A 24,771-nucleotide genomic window follows, 5' to 3' on the forward strand; every position below is an offset into this window, starting at 1 on the left:
GTAACCAAACAGTTATTGATGATGATTCATGCTATAGAATCAGGGTAACCAAAACAGTTTAAATTTCAAAATTACGAATCTACAGAACCTGATTTTAGAGAACCTAATCCAGAATCAGATCTAATTCTTCAAAATAATTGAACCAAACACTTCCTAAAGGTTCTGGGAACTTTACTAGTATAACAATTAAGTGGAGTGATACTACCTCTTATATGTACAAAAATATGTAACTTTTTGTTTTAAATATGCAGTCTTTTATCAACAAAAAAAAAAAACTCATCAGTGTTGCTACCGCTCGCTTTACAGTTAATATCACTTTTGTAGTATTTTTTACCAAAAAAAATAAAGGGCTCATGTTCTCTGTGCCGCAGCTCTGGCTGCGCCCAAACACATGGGCCTGCCACTCAGAGGGGCAGGGTAGTCATTGTGCCCACCCCCATGTGTTTGGGCGCAGCCTCCGCCCCCGACACAGAGAACATTCTCCCAAAAATAAAAGGGTAAAAGTACACGTACCCGCCTGTAATGCACCCAATATTCCTCGTACCCCCCTAAGCTTCTGATAAGTCCATGTACCACCCCTCAATATTCCACGTACCACCCCTGCTTTACCCCCCTAATGCCATTTAAGTCCACACCAAGTGTATGCTAAAAAATGACCAAACTACCCTTTCTTCTATTTTGTCTAAAATTTGAAAAGACCTAACTGCCCTGACCTATTTGCTAAAATTTGAAAATACCATAAGGCCCATCTTCCCCAAATCATTATCTTCTTTTGCATACCCAATACCACCACCACCACCACCACCCACCATTAACACCATCACCACCGTGAAGCCCCACCTCTAGCACCACCGCCACCCACCACCATTAATACCACCAACCACCGTGAAGCCCCACCTCCATTGTGGAAATTCTAGGATCCACCAATTCCGTTGGATTGTGACGTCGACGGTGTCGAAACCCATGAATCCATTTTAATAAGGGAAGGGTGAACCATTGAACCTGTTTCCTCTCAAGTCAAGGCGTTGAAGCAACTAGGAATTGCAGATTCCAGAAGGGATTGACCCCCCAATCTGATTGTGAGCTGTGAATAGCTGAGAAACAGACCTTGGGCAATTCCACCTGATAAATGGTTGACACTTAAATTAACAGTGAAGGTAGGCAGATTTTTGCAATATGAGAAAATCTTATCTGGAAGAGACCCACTGGACCGATTATTGTTCAGTAACGACAAGTATGAGGTTCTATGCTTAGCAGGTCGTAACTCAGGCAGTAACTCGTTATTGAGTGAAAATAGTGGCAACAAACCAGAGTATCTATTCCAGCTGAAGTCATCTAGGACTACAGAATCCTCCCTAAACATTGATTCAAACAGTTTAAGCATCGGATAGTTTAAGACATTATTATCTTGGCTATCTGAGTTCACACTGCTAAGATCGACAACTACCATTTGCAAATACCGGCAATGAACCAGATAAAGAATTGCGGCTGATGTTAAAATAAACCGTATATGGAACCGGCAGTTGTGAAGGAAGGAATCCCTGCAAAACATTTGAACTCAAATCCAGAAAGGAGAGGCGTTTACACTATCCTATTGCTCCAAACAGCGGGCAGGTTATATAATTCTGCCCCAAATTGACCACTCGCAGTTTGCAAGAATCATTCCAACTAGTTGGCAATCTACCAACGAGATTAGCTCTAGGAGTCCAGAAAATCTCTAGGTTTGGAAGCAGGAATATTTCAGAAGGAATCCCTCCCATAAAAGCAATGAATTCTAAAACTTTATCATTGATGGATGTGGGATCGATCAAATTCGTCAATATGACAATAGAGAGTTTCCTGCATTTAGCTAGCTCTCTCGGAATCCTATCACTGAGACTATTCCTAGAAACATCTAGAATACGAAGTTGTAAGATTTTACCGATCTCAGTCGGAATCCGACCTTCGAGGATGTTTCCATCAAGCAGAAAGAGACCTCAAATTGGGGCAGTTCCTGATCTCTGGTGGAATCTTATCCACCAAACGATTACCAGAAAGCTTCAAATGGCTAAGAGACTCGCATCCACTAGAAGGATCGATCTTGATTGCACCGGTGAGCCGATTATAAGATAAATCAATAGCTCTGAGCCGGGAGGAACCGATCAATTTCTCTGGAATAGGTCCAGAAAAGGAGTTAAAAGACAAATTAAGAAGTCTAAGAGAAGAGAGATATCTCATTTGGTCAGAAATCCGTCCGGAGAATGGATTCATAGGTTCCGACACCGTCGACGTCACAATCCAACGGAATTGGCGGATCCCCGAATTGCTGCAAGGAGGTGGTGCTGGAGGTGGGGCTTCACGGTGGTTGGTGGTATTAATGGTGGTGGGTGGTGTAGTGACCCAAGTTCTGGGCGTGACCTGAGAGCCAAATGGGTCGCTACGCAGAACAAAAAAAAAAGAGAAAAAAAAAAGAAGAAAAGGAAAGAAAAGAAAGGGAAAGAAAAAAAAAAAGGAAAGAAGGGAAGGGGGAGAAAATCGTGCTTGATTCTTCTTTCCCTATCTCTGATTGAGTTTTGGATTTTTTATCGGTTGGCGTTGCCTGCAGCGATGTCAATGATGCATAATGTATTTCATGTTTCCATGCTCCGGAAGTGCAATGCAGATCCATCTCAGGTGATTGACCCTGAACTGATAGTCATTCAAGAGGATGGAACGTACGAAGAGAATCCTACTCAGATTGTTGATCGAAAGGAGCATACCTTGAGGGATAAGGTGATTCCACTAGTTAAAGTGAAATGGCAACATCATGGAGTAGGAGAGGCGACATGGGAACGTGAGGAGGACGTAAGAGCAAAGTACCCAAAGTTATTCGAATCAGGTACGAGTATTTAAATTTGGGGACCAAATTTCTTTTAAGGAGGGGAGAATGTAGTGACCCAAGTTCTAGGCGTGACCCGAGAGCCAAATGGGTTGCTACGCAGAACCAAAAAAAAAGAGAAAAAAAAAAGAAGAAAAGGAAAGGGAAGAAAAGGAAAGAAAAGAAAGGGAAAGAAAAAAAAAAAGGAAAGAAGGGAAGGGGGAGAAAATCGTGCTTGATTCTTCTTTCCCTATCTCTGATTGAGTTTTGGATTTTTTATATAGAGGAGAATAAATCCTTTGGAGGGATTCCATCTTGGCCAGAAGACTTCAAGACCAATAGAGGGCTAAGAAGATTAGAAAAGGATCGGAGGAAGGCTAAGAGGAAAGCTGCTGAGGAGAAGAAGAAAGAGGACTTTGGCTTTGTTTTGAGGTAGGCTCCCTATTCGATTATAATGGGTTAGAGCTATATACGAATCTGCCTAAAGCTATTGGTTATGGTGTCTTAAAAAAAAAAAAAAAAAAAAAAAATCTGATTTAGCTTCATTCCTATGAAATGGATTAATATTACTGTTATACCTTGTCTTGGTTTCATCTCATATATGTTAAAAATTTCTGCTTTAAAGTTACTATGCTGTCCTTGGTTTGTTTTAAAAAAAAATATATATATACGGTCATGATGCTTAAAATGCTGTTTTGGTACCATATATCCTTATGATGCTTAAAATATTGTTTTGATTCCATATACTGCTTAAAAAAAAAAAGAAATAAAATTCTGCATTTCTGTTTTAGTTCTTGCTTCTGAAATTCTGTTTAGAAAATTCTGCACTTCTACTTTAAATTCTGTTCATAAAATTCTGCATTTTTGCTTTAGCTTTTGTTCGGAAATTCTATTTATAAAAATTATGCATTTCTGCTCTAATTTCTGTCTTGAAATTCTATTCATAAAATCCTGCAGTTTCGATTTAATCTTTGATTTGAAATTTTATCCATTAACAATTCTGCAGTTTTATTTAAACTTTGTTTTTGGTCTATGCCGAGTTAGGTAGTGTTAGAATTCTTTTTTTGGCACTCATGCTTTTACATACATTAAGGTTATGCTTGGTTTTATTTCACGAATCGGTTCAGTACACCGATATATGGTTTTACGATATTATGTTTCGAGAATACAATCGAGCCGAAAGTGGGGCTGATTTATCAGTCCTTGGGGGTGGTTGCCCAAAAAGATGGTTATGGTCCTACCGGTAGAGTCCCTTTTGTTGCTTCTCACTAGACACCCCGTACGACGATATGGGAGGTGAAAACCCTTTGCCTTTGGAACAAATGGTTTTGCAAGTCCTGTCCCACCTTATGACGGGTAAGGAACGGGAATAGGCCGGCATTAGTATTCGTGCTGTATTGATAAAAGAACCTAGTGGGCTATACTCGTACCACTAGTTATTTTGGTGAGTTTTGCCCGTCTCTATGAGTTTTAGTATGGCGGTCATTTGATTTGGATCTTTTTTGAAATAAAATTCATGAGTATGGTATTTTTGAAAATTTATAGAAAAAACTACACTTGCATACATTACATTTCGTCCTTGCGCCATTGATATCATATCTTCGCAAGCATTTCCTTCTTTATAAGGTAGCCTGTTGAGTTCCACAACTCAGGCAGAATGTGATGTTTTGCAGATGAGGGTTTTGGCCAAGCTTGAGTTGAGGACGTAGATATAGCCAGAGAACCTTGGGGAAGGGTGCTTGAGCGCGAGTGATTTGGGGGAGTTTGCCCAAGAGGACCCTTTTGGATTATTTTTTTTTCAAAGTAGTACTTTATGTCTCATGAGTTGGACAGTCTATGTTGAACTTGACATTATTTCAGTTTATTTGGATTTGGGAATATTGGTTATGTTTCTCTTTTGAAGGACTTGGATGTTTATTCAGTTTTAAATTTAATGACTGTCTAATTGAAAATTGTATCTTAGGTGTCCATTGTGTTGTTTTAAGGTTCAACATGTTAATTTGAGTTAACGACCCAAAATCCGATCATTCGGGTTTTGGGGCATTACAGATTGGTATCAGAGACTAGGTTAGTGGTCCTAGGGCGATGTGAGAATGGGTACACACTAAGGTTGGGTAGAATAGACTTTCTATATTTTGTCTGTGTCTTACCCTGAGATGAATTTTGTTGTTATTAGGAAATCATGTATGCAAGAAGAGCTGCGAACGATCTCCACCGATTGATGAAGGCATTTAAGGATTTCGACCCACGACGGTTCGAAGGAAACCCAGAACCACCTGAAGCGGACGAGTGGATTGTACACCTTGAAGACATCTTTGGTATACTGGAGTGCACGGATGAGCAAAAAGTTAAGTTGGCGGTGTTCAAACTATCTGGTGACGCCAAGTTGTGGTGGAAGGGAGTGGAAAGACTCCGCTCGGCAGAAAGTCCGCCTTTGACATGGCAGTTGTTCAAGGATTTGTTCAACGAGAAGTATTTTCCCGCACATGTTCGGAATAGTTTGGCTGGAGAGTTCATGGATTTGAAGCAGGGGAACATGACTGTGGCTCAGTATGAATCTAGATTCTCCCAGCTATGCCGCTATGCTCCACACAGGGTAGCGACTGAAGAATTGAAAGCAGACAAGTTTGTTAGAGGTCTTCGAACATTTTTGAAGAATAAGGTGTCACTTTTTGAGTTGAAGACCTTTGCAGCAGTGGTAGGAAAGGCGTATGCCACGGAAAAGGGAGACAATAAGTTACAATCTGTTAGAGCTCAACAGAACAAGAACCGCAGCGGTGGCTCTAAGGCTCAAGCTCCTCCAGGGAAGAAGCCGAAGGTTCAGGGCGCATCCACAAATGTTCAGAGTCAGCACCCTATCTGTACTCACTGTGGTAAACATCACGGAGGAACTTGTTTCAAGCTTACCAATGCATGCTTCGGTTGTGGGCCGCAGGGACACAGGGCCAATGAATGTCCTAATCCGAAAAAGACATTTCAGCAAGACAAACGTCAAAACCCACAACAAGGACAAAACCAGAGCATCAAGCAAAGTGGCGGTCAGCAAACTCGCCAAGGGAGGCTTTATTCCATGAACCTTCAAGATGTGAAGGCTAACGAGGCAGTCATAGAAGGTACCCTATCTCTTTCTGGTATTACTGCTCATGTATTAATTGATCCAGGGGCAACCCATTCCTTTATATCTGCTGTGTTTGCTAACAAGTTGAACAAAGAACCCAGCAAACTAGAATTCTCTTTACGAATAGAAACCCCAATAGGAGATATAGTGGAAGCAAATTGGGTGTATAAAAATTGCATTGTGGGGATAGGAGAAGAAGAACTTGTGGTAGACCTTATTGTGCTGAATCTAGAAGACTTCCATGCTATTTTGGGCATGAACTGGTTAGCAGCATACCATGCAAAGGTCGATTGCTTTAACAAGTTGGTCTCATTCGAGATACCTGGTAGACCAACATTCCAGTTCAAGGGAATGAAAAGACGGGGTGACATTAGGCTGATTTCTACTTTGCGAGCTAAACAGATGCTGGATGAAGGTTGTGAGTGCTACCTCGCTACTGTGAGTAAGGTAGACAAAGATAAGGAGAAACTTGAACAAACACCAGTAGTGAGAGAATTTCCGGGCGTATTCCCAAAGGAATTGTCGGGCTTGCCTCCTGTAAGAGAAGTAGAGTTCACTATTGAGTTGGTGCCTAGGACTGCACCTATTTCTAGAGCACCGTATCGCATGGCCCCTTCTGAACTTAAAGAACTTAAGAATCAACTGGATGAGCTTATGGATAGGGGTTTTACCAAGCCGAGTACTTCACCCTGGGGCTCTCTGGTCCTTTTTTGTGAAAAAGAAGGACGGTAGCATGAGGATGTGCATAGACTACCGACAATTGAATAAAGCAACAATTAAGAACAGGTACCCTTTACCCAGGATTGATGACCTATTTGATCAACTCCAGGGAGCAGAATTCTTCTCTAAGATTGATCTTAGATCTGGTTATCACCAGTTGAGGGTCAAGGAGGAAGACGTGTTAAAGATGGCATTTAGAACAAGGTATGGACATTATGAGTTCACCGTTATGCCATTCGGGTTAACCAATGCCCCAGCAACGTTTATGGACCTGATGAATCGGGTGTTCAAGGCCCACTTGGACCATTTTGTTATTGTATTCATCGATGACATCTTGGTATACTCAAAATCAGAGGTGGAACATAGTGAGCACCTGAGAACGGTGTTGCAATTACTGCAGAAGAACCAGTTGTTCGCCAAACTCTCAAAGTGCGAGTTTTGGCTCACTAAGGTGAGTTTCTTGGGACATGTAGTGTCTAAAGAAGGAATATCTGTAGATCCAATAAAAATTGAAGCGGTGGTAAATTGGTCAAGGCCGACGACAGCATCGGAGGTCAGAAGCTTTTTAGGCCTGGCAAGTTATTACAGAAGGTTTGTGGAAGGGTTTTCTAAGATTTCAGCTCCGCTAACTAAGTTGACCAGGAAGAATGAGAAGTTTGTGTGGACAACGGAGTGTGAGGAGAGCTTTGTGGAATTGAAGAAGAGATTGACAATAGCCCCTATACTCACCCTACCTTCCGAAAACGAAGAATTAGTGGTTTATTGTGATGCATCAAAGAGAGGCTTGGGTTGTGTCTTGATGCAAGGAGGAAGGGTTATTGCTTATGCGTCAAGGCAATTGAAGACACATGAAGTTAATTATCCAACTCATGATTTGGAACTGGCAGCAGTGGTGTTCGCTTTGAAGATTTGGCGATATTACTTGTATGGTGAAAAATTTGAAGTCTTCACCGACCATAAGAGTTTGAAGTATATCTTCTCGCAGAAGGAATTAAACATGAGGCAGAGGCGTTGGGTGGAATTCCTTGAGGATTATGTTTTTTCAGTTAACTACCACCCTGGCAAGGCAAATGTAGTGGCCGATGCCCTCAGTAGACAACCAGCTGCAAGATTGGCAAGCTTGATGAGCAAAGAATGGAAACTATTGGAAGGGTTTAGCGAACTGGGTTTGCATGTGCATTATAAGAAGGAGAAATCCCTGATTGCGAGTTTCAGAGCACAACCAACTCTTATGAGACAGATTAAAGCAAAGCAGTGTGGGGATCCTTTCTTGGAAAAAATTAAGTCAAACTTAGCTTCTCATCTAGATTTCTCAAAAGGGGAAGATGGAAGTATATGGTTTCAAGGGAGACTTTGTGTTCCAAAGGATGTTGAACTGAGGAGAACAGTTTTGGAAGAGGCACACAACTCTAAGTATACTATCCACCCAGGTAGTACGAAAATGTACAAGAATCTGAAAGAAACTTTTTGGTGGGGTAACATGAAGAGGGAGATAGCAAAGTTTGTGTCTACCTGCTTGGTATGTCAACAGGTCAAGGCAGAGCATCAGAGACCGGGAGGGTTGCTTCAACCTCTTGAGATCCCCGAGTGGAAATGGGAAAATATCTCTATGGATTTTATTGTGGGGTTACCAAGGACAAGAAGTAGCAATGATGCTATTTGGGTTGTAGTTGATCGACTGACTAAATCATCACATTTCTTGGCCATTAAAGAAACTTGGTCCTTGGAGAAATTGGCAGAGATTTATGTGGCGGAGATAGTACGATTGCATGGGATTCTAGTATCAATTGTATTCGACAGAGATGCAAGATTCACATCAGGTTTTTGGAAAGGTCTTCAGAAGGCTATGGGGACAAGACTAGACTTCAGTACTGCTTTTCACCCTCAGACTGATGGCCAGACAGAGAGGGTTAACCAGATAGTGGAAGACATGCTTCGGACCTACATTATGGATTTCCACGGAGATTGGGATAGACATTTGCCATTGGTGGAGTTCTCATACAATAACAACTATCAATCTAGTATTCAGATGGCTCCCTATGAGGCTTTGTATGGGAGACCTTGTAGATCACCTGTGTGTTGGTCTAAGGTTGGAGAGGGAAAGCTCCTTGGACCAGAATTAATACAGCAGACTGCAGATAAAGTTGCACTCATACGGGAGAGGATTAGATCAGCTCAGAGCAGACAAAAGAGTTATGCAGACAATAGGCTACGAGAATTGGAATTCGAAAAAGGCGATCGAGTGTTTCTGAAAGTCTCACCCTTCAAGGGTGTGATGAGGTTTGGGCGGAAGGGCAAGTTGAGTCCAAGGTACGTTGGGCCGTATCGGATCACTCAGAAAGTGGGCAAGCGAGCTTATCGGTTGGCGTTGCCTGCAGCGATGTCAAGGATGCATAATGTATTTCATGTTTCCATGCTCCGGAAGTGCAATGCAGATCCATCTCAGGTGATTGACCCTGAACTGATAGTCATTCAAGAGGATGGAACGTACGAAGAGAATCCTACTCAGATTGTTGATCGAAAGGAGCATACCTTGAGGGATAAGGTGATTCCACTAGTTAAAGTGAAATGGCAACATCATGGAGTAGGAGAGGCGACATGGGAACGTGAGGAGGACGTAAGAGCAAAGTACCCAAAGTTATTCGAATCAGGTGCAGTATTTAAATTTGGGGACCAAATTTCTTTTAAGGAGGGGAGAATGTAGTGACCCAAGTTCTAGGCGTGACCCGAGAGCCAAATGGGTTGCTACAGAACCAAAAAAAAGAAAAAAAAAGAAGAAAAGGAAAGGGAAGAAAAGGAAAGAAAAGAAAGGGAAAGAAAAAAAAAAGGAAAGAAGGGAAGGGGGAGAAAATCGTGCTTGATTCTTCTTTCCCTATCTTTGATTGAGTTTTGGATTTTTTATATAGAGGAGAATAAATCCTTTGGAGGGATTCCATCTTGGCCAGAAGACTTCAAGACCAATAGAGGGCTAAGAAGATTAGAAAAGGATCGGAGGAAGGCTAAGAGGAAAGCTGCTGAGGAGAAGAAGCAAGAGGACTTTGGCTTTGTTTTGAGGTAGGCTCCCTATCCGATTATAATGGGTTAGAGCTATATACGAATCTGCCTAAAGCTATTGGTTATGGTGTCTTAAAAAAAAAAAAAAAAAAAAAAATCTGATTTAGCTTCATTCCTATGAAATGGATTAATATTACTGTTATACCTTGTCTTGGTTTCATCTCATATATGTTAAAAATTTCTGCTTTAAAGTTACTATGCTGTCCTTGGTTTGTTTTAAAAAAAAATATATATATACGGTCATGATGCTTAAAATGCTGTTTTGGTACCATATATCCTTATGATGCTTAAAATATTGTTTTGATTCCATATACTGCTTAAAAAAAAAAAGAAATAAAATTCTGCATTTCTGTTTTAGTTCTTGCTTCTGAAATTCTGTTTAGAAAATTCTGCACTTCTACTTTAAATTCTGTTCATAAAATTCTGCATTTTTGCTTTAGTTTTTGTTCGGAAATTCTATTTATAAAAATTATGCATTTCTGCTCTAATTTCTGTCTTGAAATTCTATTCATAAAATCCTGCAGTTTCGATTTAATCTTTGATTTGAAATTTTATCCATTAACAATTCTGCAGTTTTATTTAAACTTTGTTTTTGGTCTATGCCGAGTTAGGTAGTGTTATAATTCTTTTTTTGGCACTCATGCTTTTACATACATTAAGGTTATGCTTGGTTTTATTTCACGAATCTGTTCAGTACACCGATATATGATTTTACGCTATTATGTTTCGAGAATACAATTGAGCCGAAAGTGGGGCTGATTTATCTGTCCTTGGGGGTGGCTGCCCAAAAAGATGGTTATGGTCCTACCGGTAGAGTCCCTTTTGGTGCTTCGCACTAGAAACCCCGTACGACGGTATGGGAGGTGAAAGCCCTTTGCCTTTGGAACAAATGGTTTTGCAAGTCCTGTCCCACCTTATGACGGGTAAGGAACGGGAATAGGCCGGCATTAGTATTCGTGCTGTATTGATAAAAGAACCTAGTGGGCTATACTCGTACCACTAGTTATTTTGGTGAGTTTTGCCCGTCTCTATGAGTTGTAGTATGGTGGTCATTTGATTTGAATCTTTTTTGAAATAAAATTTATGAGTATTGTATTTTTGAAAATTTATAGAAAAAACTACACTTGCATACATTACATTTCGTCCTTGTGCCATTGATATCATATATTCGCAAGCATTTCCTTCTTTATAAGGTAGCCTATTGAGTTCCACAACTCAGGCAGAATGTGATGTTTTGCAGATGAGGGTTTTGGCCAAGCTTGAGTTGAGGACGTAGATATAGCCAGGGAACCTTGGGGAAGGGTGCTTGAGCGCGAGTGATTTGGAGGAGTTTGCCCAAGAGGGCCCTTCTGGATTATTTTTTTTTCAAAGTAGTACTTTATGTCTCATGAGTTGGACAGTCTATGTTGAACTTGACATTATTTCAGTTTATTTGGTTTTGGGAATATTGGTTATGTTTCTCTTTTGAAGGACTTGGATTTTATTCAGTTTTAAATTTAATGACTGTCTAATTGAAAATTTTATCTTAGGTGTCCATTGTGTTGTTTTAAGGTTCAACAGGTTAATTTGAGTTAACGACCCGAAATCCGATCGTTCGGGTTTTGGGGCGTTACGGGTGGCGGTGGTGCTGGAGGTGGGGCTTCACGGTGTTAATGGTGGGTGGTGGTGGTATTGGGTATGTAAAAGAAGATATTGATTTGGGGAAGATGAGGGCATTTTGGTATTTTTAAATTTTAGCGAATAGGTCTTTTCAAATTTTAGAAAAGATAGAAGAAAGGGTAGTTTGGTCATTTTTTAGCATTTAACATTTGATGTGGACTTAAATGGCATTAGGGGGGTAAAGCAGGGGTGATACGTAAGGTTGTCAATTTGGGACCGGAACCGAGAACCGTCCCAATACCGTCCCACTAAAACCCGGTACTGGACCGTCCCATTAGTAAATGGGATGGAACTGGTATTTGATTTTGGTACCGAATGATAAATGGGACGGGACGGTTCTTGGACGGGATTCCCAACGGTACCAGTACCGAAATACCAATTAGGTACCGGATGGTACCGAAACTACTAGTACTGTTTAAAAAGAAAGAGTATATAAGATCTTTTTAAAAAAATAAAAAAAAAGTAAAAGAAGAAGAAAGGGTATAAGAATTACGATTAATTAGGTTTTCACTAATTGCCTTTTGAATACGAAGAGGAACAACATGTCAACAACCGTAGCTTGAAGTCTCTCCTCATAGAACATACTAAAGTGCTACTCCCTCCTTCCTCGACCAACTACATCTACCAGATTCTTCCTTTTTGCACTTCGTACTTCGTGTCTTCGTATTATACTACCATGTGACATGTGTGATAAATAGAGTTTTGTTTGGGAAAATCAAAGAGGAAACACAACGGAATTCTTCCATTTTGTAGGACTTCTCTAGATTTAAAAAAATGAGAAGCTTATTACATATGATCTTAGGGAGTTCGAAGAAGTAAAACTATGATTTCATAATTTAAGTTGTTTTATAAAAAGCAGTAAACAACTTAGATTTCATGATAGTGAAAAAATTCCACAACACTAATAAACCCGCCTTATTGGAAACAATTAAACTTCTTCTCTGTTTTTCTATTGTGCCTAGAACCGTTTAAGAATCGGTACCGTACCGTCCCGTCCCACTAGTAATCGGGACTGGGATCTAGGTTTGGTCCCGTTAACTAAATGGGACGGTACTGGGATTGACACTTTTAGTACCGATACCGGTACCATCCCGTCCCGTCCCAAATACCGGGAACCGTCCCAATTGACACCCTTAGTGATACGTGTACTTATCAGAAGCTTAGGGGTGCAAAGAATATTGGGTGTATTACAGGGTACGTGTACTTTACCCAAAATAAAACAGGGAAAAAGATCACTCTCGTTATATTTCATAATTGTTTACTCCAATCAGGCAACCAGTTTTCGCGATTCTGTACTGGTTGGAAGTCAGTTCTTCGGAGTAAACAGAGCTTAAACGAGATTGAATAGATCCATGGCCGAAGCTCTTCGAGCCCATAAGCCATTTTTCATCGTCTCCCTTCTTCTGGGCTTTGTTGTTTCGTCATTTCCATTTGCTGTTCTCGCTAAATCTGGTCAACCGATCTCTATAATCTTCTCTTCAAATCTTTCACTCTGCTCTTAATCTCTAGGAATTTGTTTCTTTTTCTTAATTTTGTTTTCCTCCACTCTTATCAATGAATCGCAGGATATTGAGATCAGAGAGAGGAAAAAGCTTGTTATGCAGATATTGAAAGGTGGTCTTGAGTGGAAATTTGATACTCTTAAGTTATTGAATGGTTTTATTATATTTTATTGATGATCATTGTTGGTTGTTATCTGCAAATGGGATATAAAGTGGGTTGTGGGGGTGGGAGTGCAAGTCATCGATGATAGCGAAAGAGAATTGTGCCAATCGATGTCTCTCTCCTCCTTGTTATGAGCTCGTCTATGAAAGTGATCCGGTGAGAGATTGCAGAATTCTTTCCTGATTATGGTTTTTTGGGAAAACTTATCTTCATTGCCATTTTTATTGATTTTAATTTTACTTATTTCAGCTTGAGGAAGGAGAGAAAGATTTCAGAAGAAGCCAGGAGTACAAGTACTGCATGCACAAGTAAGTGTATTTAGTGATTTTTTTTTTTTTGTGTTTTTAATTTCAATCTGCAGTATAACATCCAAATTATGTGACTTAGTGCTGGAAAATTTGAATTAGTGAAAAAAAGGAAGAGTTGAAGATGTTGGCAGGATGAAACACAGAAAAAGAATCTGATACAACGATGGAAATTTTTGAGGATAGATTAGAAAATCGTGTGCTATTGATTCATTTGATCTTGATGTCTATATTGTATAGAATGTGAATGCAAACTTCGTTATCTGTGATGGTGTTGTTTGGATCATCAACAATGTATTATATGAAGTAGAAGTGAGGTTAATCAAGATGTTCTGAACGGTTTCATTTGCTAATTTTGTTAACACTCTAATGCATTCAAGGCTCTGTATGGGCAACGCTTCTGTGTTTTTTGAGCGTTTTTGGGTCCGGCACAGTTTTATGTGTTTTGTGTTTCTTGAGCGTTTCTGGGGTCCTGAAATGCTGTATGGTAACATTGGAAAAAAAGATGTTTTTGTAACTAAGAAGAAGCACTTAACAGAATCGTTTTTGTTCTACCATTCAGGTACTCCATTTTGTGAGGCCTCATATATACTTAATGCAAATCACTATGGAGGTAATGGAAGGAACAGAATACTGAAACAATGGTTGTTGCAAATATTGCATCACTAAAGGGAATTCATCATCCATATAGTTTTTTTCTTAAAAAAAAAATAATGGAGAAAGAAAGAGGGACACGGCCTACCTCTCATGGGAGAGAGTGGATAGTGGGAATGGACATGGAAGAAGCCAAGAAAAGATGGAGTATACATGATCTGCAATGAAATAAAATTTTGATTTAAGAACAGGCAAAGCTTCAATTAGATCATCAATCCTCCACTGTATTCCTCACCCTTTATACAAAGAGGTTAAAGATATTTCTTCAGAGAGCTAAAGCTTCAGTAACATCTACAAAAGATTACCCAAAGGCTAGTATGGCTATGGGTAGCATCCCATCTATGATCCTGTACAATTATCCCAATATCAGCAGAACTGGGAGAAAAAGTCCCATCAAAATTGATTTTGAAGGTTCCCAGTGAAGGAGACCAATGGAGAGAAGGTAGGGAGTGATTGAGGTGTAGTATTTAAGTTAGGCTCTCTACTTGCAGGCTGGTTCAGTATTGGTATCCATGGTGATGGGAAGATGCCAAAGTGAAGAACTGTGACAGTTCAACATAAGGAAAATCTGAGAACAAATACTCTCTGCAGATGCAATTGTTATCCTTGAGAACAGTTCAAATAATTCAGGTACTGCAGTTACCCTCTTATTTGTAAATAAAACAAAAATACCCTGGAGGACGAGCGAGACAGTGAGCTTGAGGGTATCTTCGTAGAGTGGATGATGAAAATGCCTCTTAAGGATCCCACTTTTTAAGATTCCAGGTTTTAATGGCTTTTCTGGGTGAACTTTCCAATGATAGGCAGGAGAAGAGGAAGAAAATAGCTACAAGGTTTGTGAAGTGGATATTCTAGATTGTGAAACTTAAAAGAAATTGAACCATTCAGATCTGTTTGGGACATGAGGCATGTCATGAACATTTGTTACCTTGATCACAACCCAGACCCCTTAAAAGGACATATCTTTGATAGATCTTCTGTACAAATTTTCTTTCAAAGCAACCATTGACGTATCTTACATGCTAAAACAGCCAAGAAATGATTATGTAAGTAGCAAAAAGAGTGCAGAAATGTGGCATTAGATAAATAGGGATTTGCATCTATTTTAACTTCAAATAGGTTAGTAAAGTGTGGTTCTGCAGATGGTAGTATCCTCCTCTTTCTCTGATGTATTTGTTTTCTTCATTCTGTTGCAAGAGTTCTTTGCTAATGAACCGTAGGATAGATGGGCAAATCTTCGGAAAAAGAGGGTAAAACCGTAAAATTGCATTAAAGGTGAGTTGAATTTGAGATAAACATAAGTACTGCAATTACCCTGTTATTTGTTTTCAGATGCAACTGTTATCCTTGAGGACAAAAACAAAGAGAAAAATCTGAGACAGTGAAGAAGATGAAGATATTTACGAGAGTGAATAGCAACAAAAGAGAAAATTTTAAAGGCGTGAAGATATAATTTTCATTGAAAATCTCCTTTTCATAGCATATCGATCTGCATAGATCTCTTCACAGGAGGACAGGGGAATGGTCATAGACAATAAGAAAGGAGACGGAATTCGAAAGGTTGATTGCTAATTTAGGAAAAGACGAACAAATAGGTAGAATAATATTTAAAATTGAAACCTAGAAACAGTAATAAGCTATAAACTTGAAAATTTGCAGTCCAACATAAGGAATTCAAGTTTCAAGTAAGAGTGTAGGACCTTCAATGTAGAACAAAGCGAGATTCAAATAGAAATCGTCAAGTACTTGAAAAGCGAGAAATCAAAAACCTCTAATCCATACTAGATGGGAGGTCGGGTTGCAGAGGTCAAGCGCGAAGACGAGAGGTTGAGTTGCAGGTCGATCGGTTTTATTGCAAAGATGAAAGCAGTCTCGTGAATGTTGGTTGTGAGATTTTAGGGCTCATTTCACCTATTGTTATGTTTTTCTGGTAAATTCCAGTATTGGTCCTCATTAACTTAAGTTGGAGGTTGTTTCTCCGAAAATTGGTAGAAGTGTTTCTCAAATGTGAGAAACACCATTTTGGTGTTTTTCAAATTGGGCTCAAAAGTGTGCCACGTACCTGGTTTGTTAAAAAAAAAAAAAAAAAATCAAACCGAACATACCATACAGTTTTTACCCCTTTTCTGTTCCAAAAAAAAAACGGAAAAACACTAATATCGGTTTTTAAGAATGTTGCCATACAGAGCTTAAGAGATCATCTCTAGGAGCTCTGGGGTCAGTAGCAAGCAAGAGAGGGCTTCATCATCTTTAGGAATGCAGAGACTTGAGTCGTGACCAAAGCATTTGCAAACTAAGCAGTGAAAGGGACGCCAATCGTAGTGATTTTGATGCAATTAGACATTGGATAAATTAGGAATTAGTTTTTTTTTTATTATAATTTTGTTTCCTTTATTTCAGCCGTAGATACAATTAGAGTTTGATTCAATGTTGTTTTAGTGTTACCGTTCAATTAGAGTTGAAATTTTGTTTTAGATTTAGATAGAGTCGATTCTAATTTAGACTTCGACCAGGATTAGGATTTTAATTTCTCTTTAAATATTTCTTGTAACCAGCGTAGTATTCAGTTTTGGATAATGAAATTTTATTTGGTTTAGTTTGATGGCTGCCGTGAGCTGTGCGTGCACCTCCTCCCACTTCTAACTCTTTCTTCGTCTTCTCCTTCATCTTCTTCTTCTTACTTCTTTTTAACATATTCTAAGAGTTGAGATTTGGATTAGAGAAGCAAGAGAGAAAGGAAGGAGAAGACAAGGAGGAGAAGAAGAGTGTATTTCGGAACAAGTTGTGTGTGAGAAAAAGCTCTCCGCACCTATATTACTTCATTAATTGAATTTGAGAATATTACCTACACCTCCCTAGGGAGGTAAAAGATAAGAAAGGTAAAAAATAGAAAATACACAATAGGGCAACTAGATATAAGGCTAGTTCCCAAACTATCCTTATTACATGAGTTCCAACAACTCTAACACTAAGACCTCCTCTGTTCTGGCGCTAAAACCTGCAAATCTAAAGAGAACGTTGCTGATTTATCAATCTTGGTCGGTTGGCTCCAAAATCTGGATCGTAGGAAGCCCATCTACTGGCGATTGTAGTCTTTGAATCTTGGCCCTAGATACTTCTCGCTTTGAAAGCTTCAAAGTCTGGTTCAGACTTGGTTCTGTTTTACCGCCAGATCTGATTTCAGATCTCACCATTCAATTGCAAGCAGAATTTTTAGGTTATTTTCTCGTTGGAATCGGTAGAACCCGTAGTGGTGAGTCTACGCCTGAAATTTCAGGCTCATCCGATAGTTGCAGAAGGAGTTCTCTCCATCGAAGCTTGCTGGTTTTTCCATTTGAATTTTCTTGGTGTTTATTCTGTCGAAGGTGGAAGAACATATAATCCTCTGAAATTGCATTTAAGGACATCTTTGTTATTTACACTAAACCCCTAGTTTCATTAAAGTTATTATGTTTACCCCCACCTTAAGTGATTCAGTTCCAAGAATACCCTTCTTCCCACACATTGAACCCTTATGTTTTGGAATTCTGAAAATTTAAAATTCTGCCATTCCTTCTTTACAACTTCAGCTTAGTTACAATTCTGCCATTATTCCTTAGAAATCTTGATTATCTACTAGTTTGCCATTCAACTTTGGATTTGAGTGCTTCTTTTCTTGGGTGGACCTTTAAGCAACCCAACAAGGGTTATTCCAACCCGGGTCTGCATTAGATTTCTTGCTCAAAGTAGGCTTCACCATCATTTACCATTACAAAGGAAGGTAAAGGAGCATCGATTGTGACTTCAACACAGATTTTAGCAAAAGCTAATCGATCCTTTCTCATGATTCTGACATCGGAAAAAAGAGGAGTTCCCACAACCGAGTCCACTATGCTGAGTCCTTCCGTACACCAGATGTAACGACCCTAAACCCAGACAGGGTATAAGGTACTGCGCTCATGGGCATTAGTCAGAAACCACCATTCACATTTGTATAATAACTATAGTTGTCAAGGCGTCGCCTAGACACCCATGCGCCTTTCTTTCTTCTTGATTTCTGTTGTCGTCTTAGTTTTAAACCCCCTCGATCGCCTTGGTTGGCCTAGGCGCCTTAACAACTATGATAATACTCAACTCCCATACATCACATACATACACAACAGATGACTTAACAACAGTTGGAGCTGGATACTAAGTTCAATATAGTTATCAAAAGTTATATTACATTAAAAGATTGTGTTATCATATTGCTTATCCAAACATCATAAGTTCTCATGACCTATTGTGAAATCCACTAGAAATTTGAACCTTGGACTTGTGTGATTTCAGGTTTTGGTTCAGTATCCATGGTTGCCTCGATGCTGTGGATTGCATCGGTGGAGGATTCGGATCAAATCCTCGACTCACCTATGGAGGATTCTAGGGAGCCAACACAGCTAGCCATTCTTGAGTTTGAAGATTCTGCCTGCTGCCTGCATCTGAGCTACATGTGTCAAACATGCTTGGATGCACACATGCAGAAGCTCTGCTTCCTAGGCTGGGCTGTAGGTAATAATCTATTCTCTTATGTGTTTATATTGAATAATTGCTTAATTTATATATTAGGGCAGAATAGTAATTACTACATGAGGGACCCACATCCCCAATGTGGAATCCAGATTCCTGTAGACTACCCACACTGGCTTTCCACTTATGTCACATGACATCACCCCAATGACTTAATTATAGCTAATTAGGTAGTTATTTTTATAGATAATCAGATTATAAAAATACATTATAAAATCTGTTTTTGACTAAACCAAGGCAAACATGCCTTAGTTATACACTGGTATATAAGGAATACTTAGCTTATTATTTCATTCCTACCAAACCAAACTAAGGGAACCGATTTCAGCAAGAGAGAAAGGAGAAGAAAAAGAGAAGGAAGAGAAGGAAAGGAAGCTAGGGTTTGAGAATTTGGAATCCATTGAAGCTTGGGACTTGAAGCTTATACTACAACTTAGAAACTAGGGTGCTACCATCTCCTTCATCTTCAAATTTAGGTAGGTCATTGAATCAGTTCTGTTTTACCCTAAATTTCTCTCCTTCTCTTTCAATTTTCGTTGAGTTTTCAACCCTATTAAACCCTAGCATAGAAAATTAGGTAAAATTGGATAAACCCCCAACTTGGAGCATGGAATTGGGTTATGTTAACCCAATTAGTTAGAATTTATACTCCTAAGACCTTTTCTTCAAATTGGGGCTGTGCATGCCAAGATCCAAGCTTGGGCAGCACAAGCCTCTTTTATGTTTTGTGAACCGGATGGAGTTGCAGATAGGTCTACGGTCGACCGGTTGGTCCCAGGTGTGAATCCGGTTCACTTTGCAGAGGTTGTCTTGATTCTGGTGGTTAGGGCTTTGACCTAGGACTTCTTTTATTTCTGACTTATGTCATTTATTGTCTATTTAGGGCTGTAGTCTTCTCTGGGTGGGGTTGTGGTTTGATTTTGGGATTCTCTAGTGACTAGGCTTATCTTCATTCCAGGTAAGGGGATTTTGATTTAATTTGAGTGTGTTTATTGTTTAATATCAGTTTATTTTGGCTGCCATGTCATCCATCATAATAGCAGGTTATTACATATAGTTTTATAGCTTTCCCGTCTTATGTATTAGATGATTGCATGATACTAGGATGCATTCCATCTTGCATATGCATAAATTATCTTGATACTTATTGAAATTAATTGAAACGTGTTGCTAGATATTTTCTCTCTTATTATCTAATACTGGAACATATGCCATCATGAAAATGTGTATTGGGCTAGGGATATCATAAACCTAATGCTACGGCCCTTACCAACAGGGGAGAGGTGTTGGATAACCCGTGGTAGGTTTAAAGGGATGATTCCGGGATGCCATTTACTGTCCTATATCCGAAGAACATTACAGGAATGGGAACAAACAGTAGGGTTAACATTAGGGGGTTCGTTGGCGTCAGATGTGTAATACCTGAGCTGGCGGGTCCCCGCTATGATAGAGTGGTATCGCTCGGGTGACCGATGTCTGATTATGTGTTTCCGGGACCGAGGATATCATACCTACTACGGTAGCATTTATACCCCATGAGACCTAGTATCAATGTTAGGAGCATACTTAACTTTAGGTCATTCATCATGGACTATCTGCATTTGCTAGTGTGTTTCCCTTGCTGGGCTCAGTAGAGCTCACCCCTGCGGTTATCCTTATTTTTCAGATAACTCTCCTTCTGTTGCCGGTGTTTCTTTGGGAGCTACCTCTGCTCTAGATCCTCCTACTACGGCTGGAGTTGAGGCTCCGTTGTATGTGGAGCACGATGTCTCGTGCTTGTGTGACGACTGTGTTTTCTCTTGATTGGGTGGCCTGACAGTCTAGGCTATCTCCCCCACTCTTTTGTGTTTATACATCACTTTTATATACTTTAGTATGATGTAGATCTTGCACTTTTGTCTTGGGTTACTGGTGGAATTTGTACAAATGTAACTCAAGTTTCACACACACACACTGATGCAGCTCCAAGAAGGAAGAAGAAGAAGAAGAAACCCTAAACTTAGGGTTTAAATAGGGAGCCGTAGGCTAGGATTTCTATTTTTCCATACTTAGTTATTTTTCTGTTTTTTAGATTGAACCAGCTTAAATTGGTTGCATCCAATTGGTTCAATTGGTCTAATTTAAGTGAAATGTTCCTATTGGCTAATAGGTTCTTATATCCTATTGGCTAGTATGGAATCTTCACTTAAGTTAATTGTTCTAAGTTAGATTCTTTTATTTTTAAGTTAGTAGGGGTAGTTAAGTCATTATACTATTTTAAGTAATTAATTAGACTTAAACCTCTCCCTTCCACGTTTTTGTGAAGGAGAGGCATTTAATTTGTAGTAGGAATTGGCCTATGGCCTTATTATAAATATAAGAGACCGTGGGAGGCTCCCCACGATTGAAATTTGAATTAAAAGGCTGTTTTTCTTCTTTGGTGTTGATCTGCTACTCCTTGCTCTTCAAGAGTGTTTGCATCCTTGTGGGTACATCAAGGTGGAAGGGTGGGTGGAATCCTGCGACTCCTTACGCCGTGATGGCTGGGAGGGTCTCTCTTCGAAGGTGATTTCATCCTTCATCCCTTAACTTGCTGCCAGTGGAATCCTATAGTAAGTTGAGATTTAAATTTCTGTTTTTAGTTTCCTTCCCTCCCCCATTCGATCCCTCTTGTTTTTCTATTTGAATTTCCAAAACCCTAGATCATCTAGGCATTATCCAGCCATCATCCTACCTCTGTTTTACACCAAAATCAGAGCACACCTTCCCATACCATCTCCCCACTCGACCAGACTTGCTGCCCATTCGTCCAGCCAAACCCTAAAATCCCTCTTATCCTTTAAACCCTAAAAAACCCTAATTTTCTCTTGGGACATATTCAGCCATAAGAAAACCTCCCTGCTGCTGCCGAACCTTCCCCTAGTCCCTCTAACACTCGACCTTAAGCCCGCTGAATCCCTCGTAAACCCCATTTTGGCTATTTTCCTAATTTTAAAAACCCGGAACCCTAACCCTAAATCTGCAGAATTTTGAAACCTAACCAAATCCAGATATTTTTATACCATAATGACCCTCTAAACCTGCAGATTAAAACCCTATAAACCCCATTCCCAAATTCCCATCCTAAACCCTAATTTTGCCCTAAAACAACCCCTAATCAGCCCTAAACAGCAGGCTTGACCAAAGCTTGATTCCAATTGGCTCCTAGTAGGATTATCACCTATTCTAGGACTATATTATTTTGGTATCAGAGCCATGGACGAGCATGGCAACCTGGTGCTGCCACAACCAGCCGACCCTATGGCAGCCATGTTAGAGATGTTCCGCAAGTTTACAGCAGATCAGAAGGCTACAAATGATGCAATCATGACTAGATTGCAACACTTGGAAGGACAGAGAATCCCTCCTGATAGGGACAGCAACTTGCCCATAGAAGAGGATAGGTACCAACCCCATTCTGTGATACAGAGGCTGCTTGACAGAGATGGGAGCCCTAGAGATGACTACAGGGGTTATAGAGATGGACATATAGGTCACAGGGACAGATTTAGGACTGACCGAGATGACAGGGATGATAGAGACTACTATAGAGATCGTTAGGACGGACCTAGATATGCCCGTGAGCCTTCTCGGGAACACAGAGATCACCACCGAGGCTATAGAGACAGAGGTCGGCAGCCCACTTTTGAAGAGTATATGAGGTCCTACTTCACTGGAGACCAAGGTACTAATCGACGACATATAGGTAACCAGAAGGTGAAGCTTGAGCTGAAAGAATTCGATGGTAATTCTGACCCTCAAGTGTTTTATGATTGGCTTGCTGCAATAGAAGACTATTTCGATTGGTATGATCTATCTGAAGAAGGGAAAATGAAGTTAATCCGTGCTAAGCTTGTCGGAGCTGCACGTGAGTGGTGGAGAATTGCTGAAAGAGAGATGGACTTCAATGGTACTGCACCTCGCACTTGGGAAGACATGAAATATGACCTGAGCAAGCAATACTTACCAAGGCACTTCAGGTCTTAGATGCAGGATAAATTCAACTCCCTCCGCCAAGGGACCATGACTGTAACTGAGTACATGAGGCAATTCAATGCTCTTTCTTCTCGCACTGGCATTAGGGAGGAGGGCATCCAAATGCTTTCCAGGTTCAGATTGGGACTATCAAGTGAGATCAACAGGACAATTGGAGTGGTTGATGTTGTAGATGTTCGAGATTGCTTTGAGAAGGCCTTGAAAGCAGAGGAGCTATTAACTTCATGTAAACAGCCGGGTTCTACTTCCAAGCCGGCCTACATCAACACTAACACCTCAAAACAAGGCTCCTCTATAGGCAACACTTCTCGTCCTGCTGTTCCCCCACGTGTGGATGACAAGGGCAAGACTCTTATGGGCCGAAATGACCCCTTTACTTGCTATTATTGTCAAGACAAGGGACATATCGCTAGGGACTGCCCACATAAGAAGAAGCCTCTCAACGTGGCTGAAAAAGAAGAAGTTCAAGGTGAAGATGAAGACCAAGGCGGCATTCACATTCATGCACTTCCCCCTGACGATGATGAACATTATTTTGATGATGAAGATTTACAAGGTGTTCATGTAATTCGTCAAGAGGCTGCTGTCCAGCCAGATTTGCAATCTTCTTCATCCTCCAAAGAGCTGCTGTCCGCATACAAAATTGCACCATCTGCTGAAGATGAACTCAAGCAACTCGACCCTGATTGGGAAGACCATTCTGTGATCTCCAGCCATTCATCAGGGATGAATGTTTTCAAGACGGGGAGAGTTGATGCAGCTCCAAGAAGGAAGAAGAAGAAGAAGAAACCCTAAACTTAGGGTTTAAATAGGGAGCCGTAGGCTAGGATTTTTATTTTTCCATACTTAGTTATTTTTCTGTTTTTTAGATTGAACCAGCTTAAATTGGTTGCATCCAATTGGTTCAATTGGTCTAATTTAAGTGAAATGTTCCTATTTGCTAATAGGTTCTTATATCCTATTGGCTAGTATGGAATCTTCACTTAAGTTAATTGTTCTAAGTTAGATTATTTTATTTTTAAGTTAGTAGGGGTAGTTAAGTCATTATACTGCTTTAAGTAATTAATTAGACTTAAACCTCTCCCTTCCACGTTTTTGTGAAGGAGAGGCATTTAATTTGTAGTAGGAATTGGCCTATGGCCTTATTATAAATATAAGAGACCGTGGGAGGCTCCCCACAATTGAAATTTGAATTAAAAGACTGTTTTCTGTCTGGTGCTCGCTTGCTTACTCCTTGCTCTTCAAGAGTGTTTGCATCCTTGTGGGTACATCAAGGTGGAAGGGTGGGTGGAATCCTGCGACTCCTTACGCCGTGACGGCTGGGAGGGTCTCTCTTCGAAGGTGATTTCATCCTTCATCCCTTAACTTGCTGCCGGTGGAATCCTATAGTAAGTTGAGATTTAAATTTCTGTTTTTAGTTTCCTTCCCTCCCCCATTCGATCCCTCTTGTTTTTCTATTTGAATTTCCAAAACCCTAGATCATCTAGGCATTATCCAGCCATCATCCTACCTCTGTTTTACACCAAAATCAGAGCACAGCCTTCCCATACCATCTCCCCCACTCGACCAGACTTGCTGCCCATTCTGTCCAGCCAAACCCTAAAATCCCTCTTATCCTTTAAACCCTAAAAAACCCTAATTTTCTGCTGGGACATATTCAGCCATAAGAAAACCTCCCTGCTGCTGCCGAACCTTCCCCCTAGTCCCTCTAGCACTCGACCTTAAGCCTTGCCCCTGAATCCTACTTTAAACCCCAGTTTTGGCTATTTTCCTAATTTTAAAAACCCGGAACCCTAACCCTAAATCTGCAGAATTTTGAAACCTAACCAAATCCAGATATTTTTATACCATAATGACCCTCTAAACCTGCAGATTAAAACCCTATAAACCCCATTCCCAAATTCCTATCCTAAACCCTAATTTTGCCCTAAAACAGCCCCTAATCAGCCCTAAACAGCAGGCTTGACCAAAGCTTGATTCCAATTGGCTCCTAGTAGGATTATCACCTATTCTAGGACTACATTACACACACACACACAAATATATATATATATATATATATATATATATATATATATATATATATATATATATAAATAAATGAATTATCACTTAGTTCTCTGTACTATTGATCTTATTCTTATTATTTAAACTCTTCTACTGCGTTTAAAATTACTGTATTGTGATCATTGTTGTGAATA

At 40.0% G+C, this 24,771-nt stretch overlaps 1 long non-coding RNA gene across 1 annotated transcript; it reads left to right on the top strand.

Moving 5' to 3' along the window:
• Positions 1–1,918: 1,918 nt before the first annotated feature.
• LOC122664903 lies at positions 1,919–13,364 on the top strand. Its single transcript, XR_006333396.1, has 4 exons — positions 1,919–1,929; positions 12,953–13,001; positions 13,103–13,208; positions 13,302–13,364. It is a non-coding gene; the product is annotated as an uncharacterized LOC122664903 (long non-coding RNA).
• Positions 13,365–24,771: the final 11,407 nt, after the last annotated feature.

This window comes from Telopea speciosissima, chromosome 6 (assembly GCF_018873765.1).
Source record: "Telopea speciosissima isolate NSW1024214 ecotype Mountain lineage chromosome 6, Tspe_v1, whole genome shotgun sequence".
In the NCBI taxonomy this organism is placed as follows: domain Eukaryota; kingdom Viridiplantae; phylum Streptophyta; class Magnoliopsida; order Proteales; family Proteaceae; genus Telopea; species Telopea speciosissima.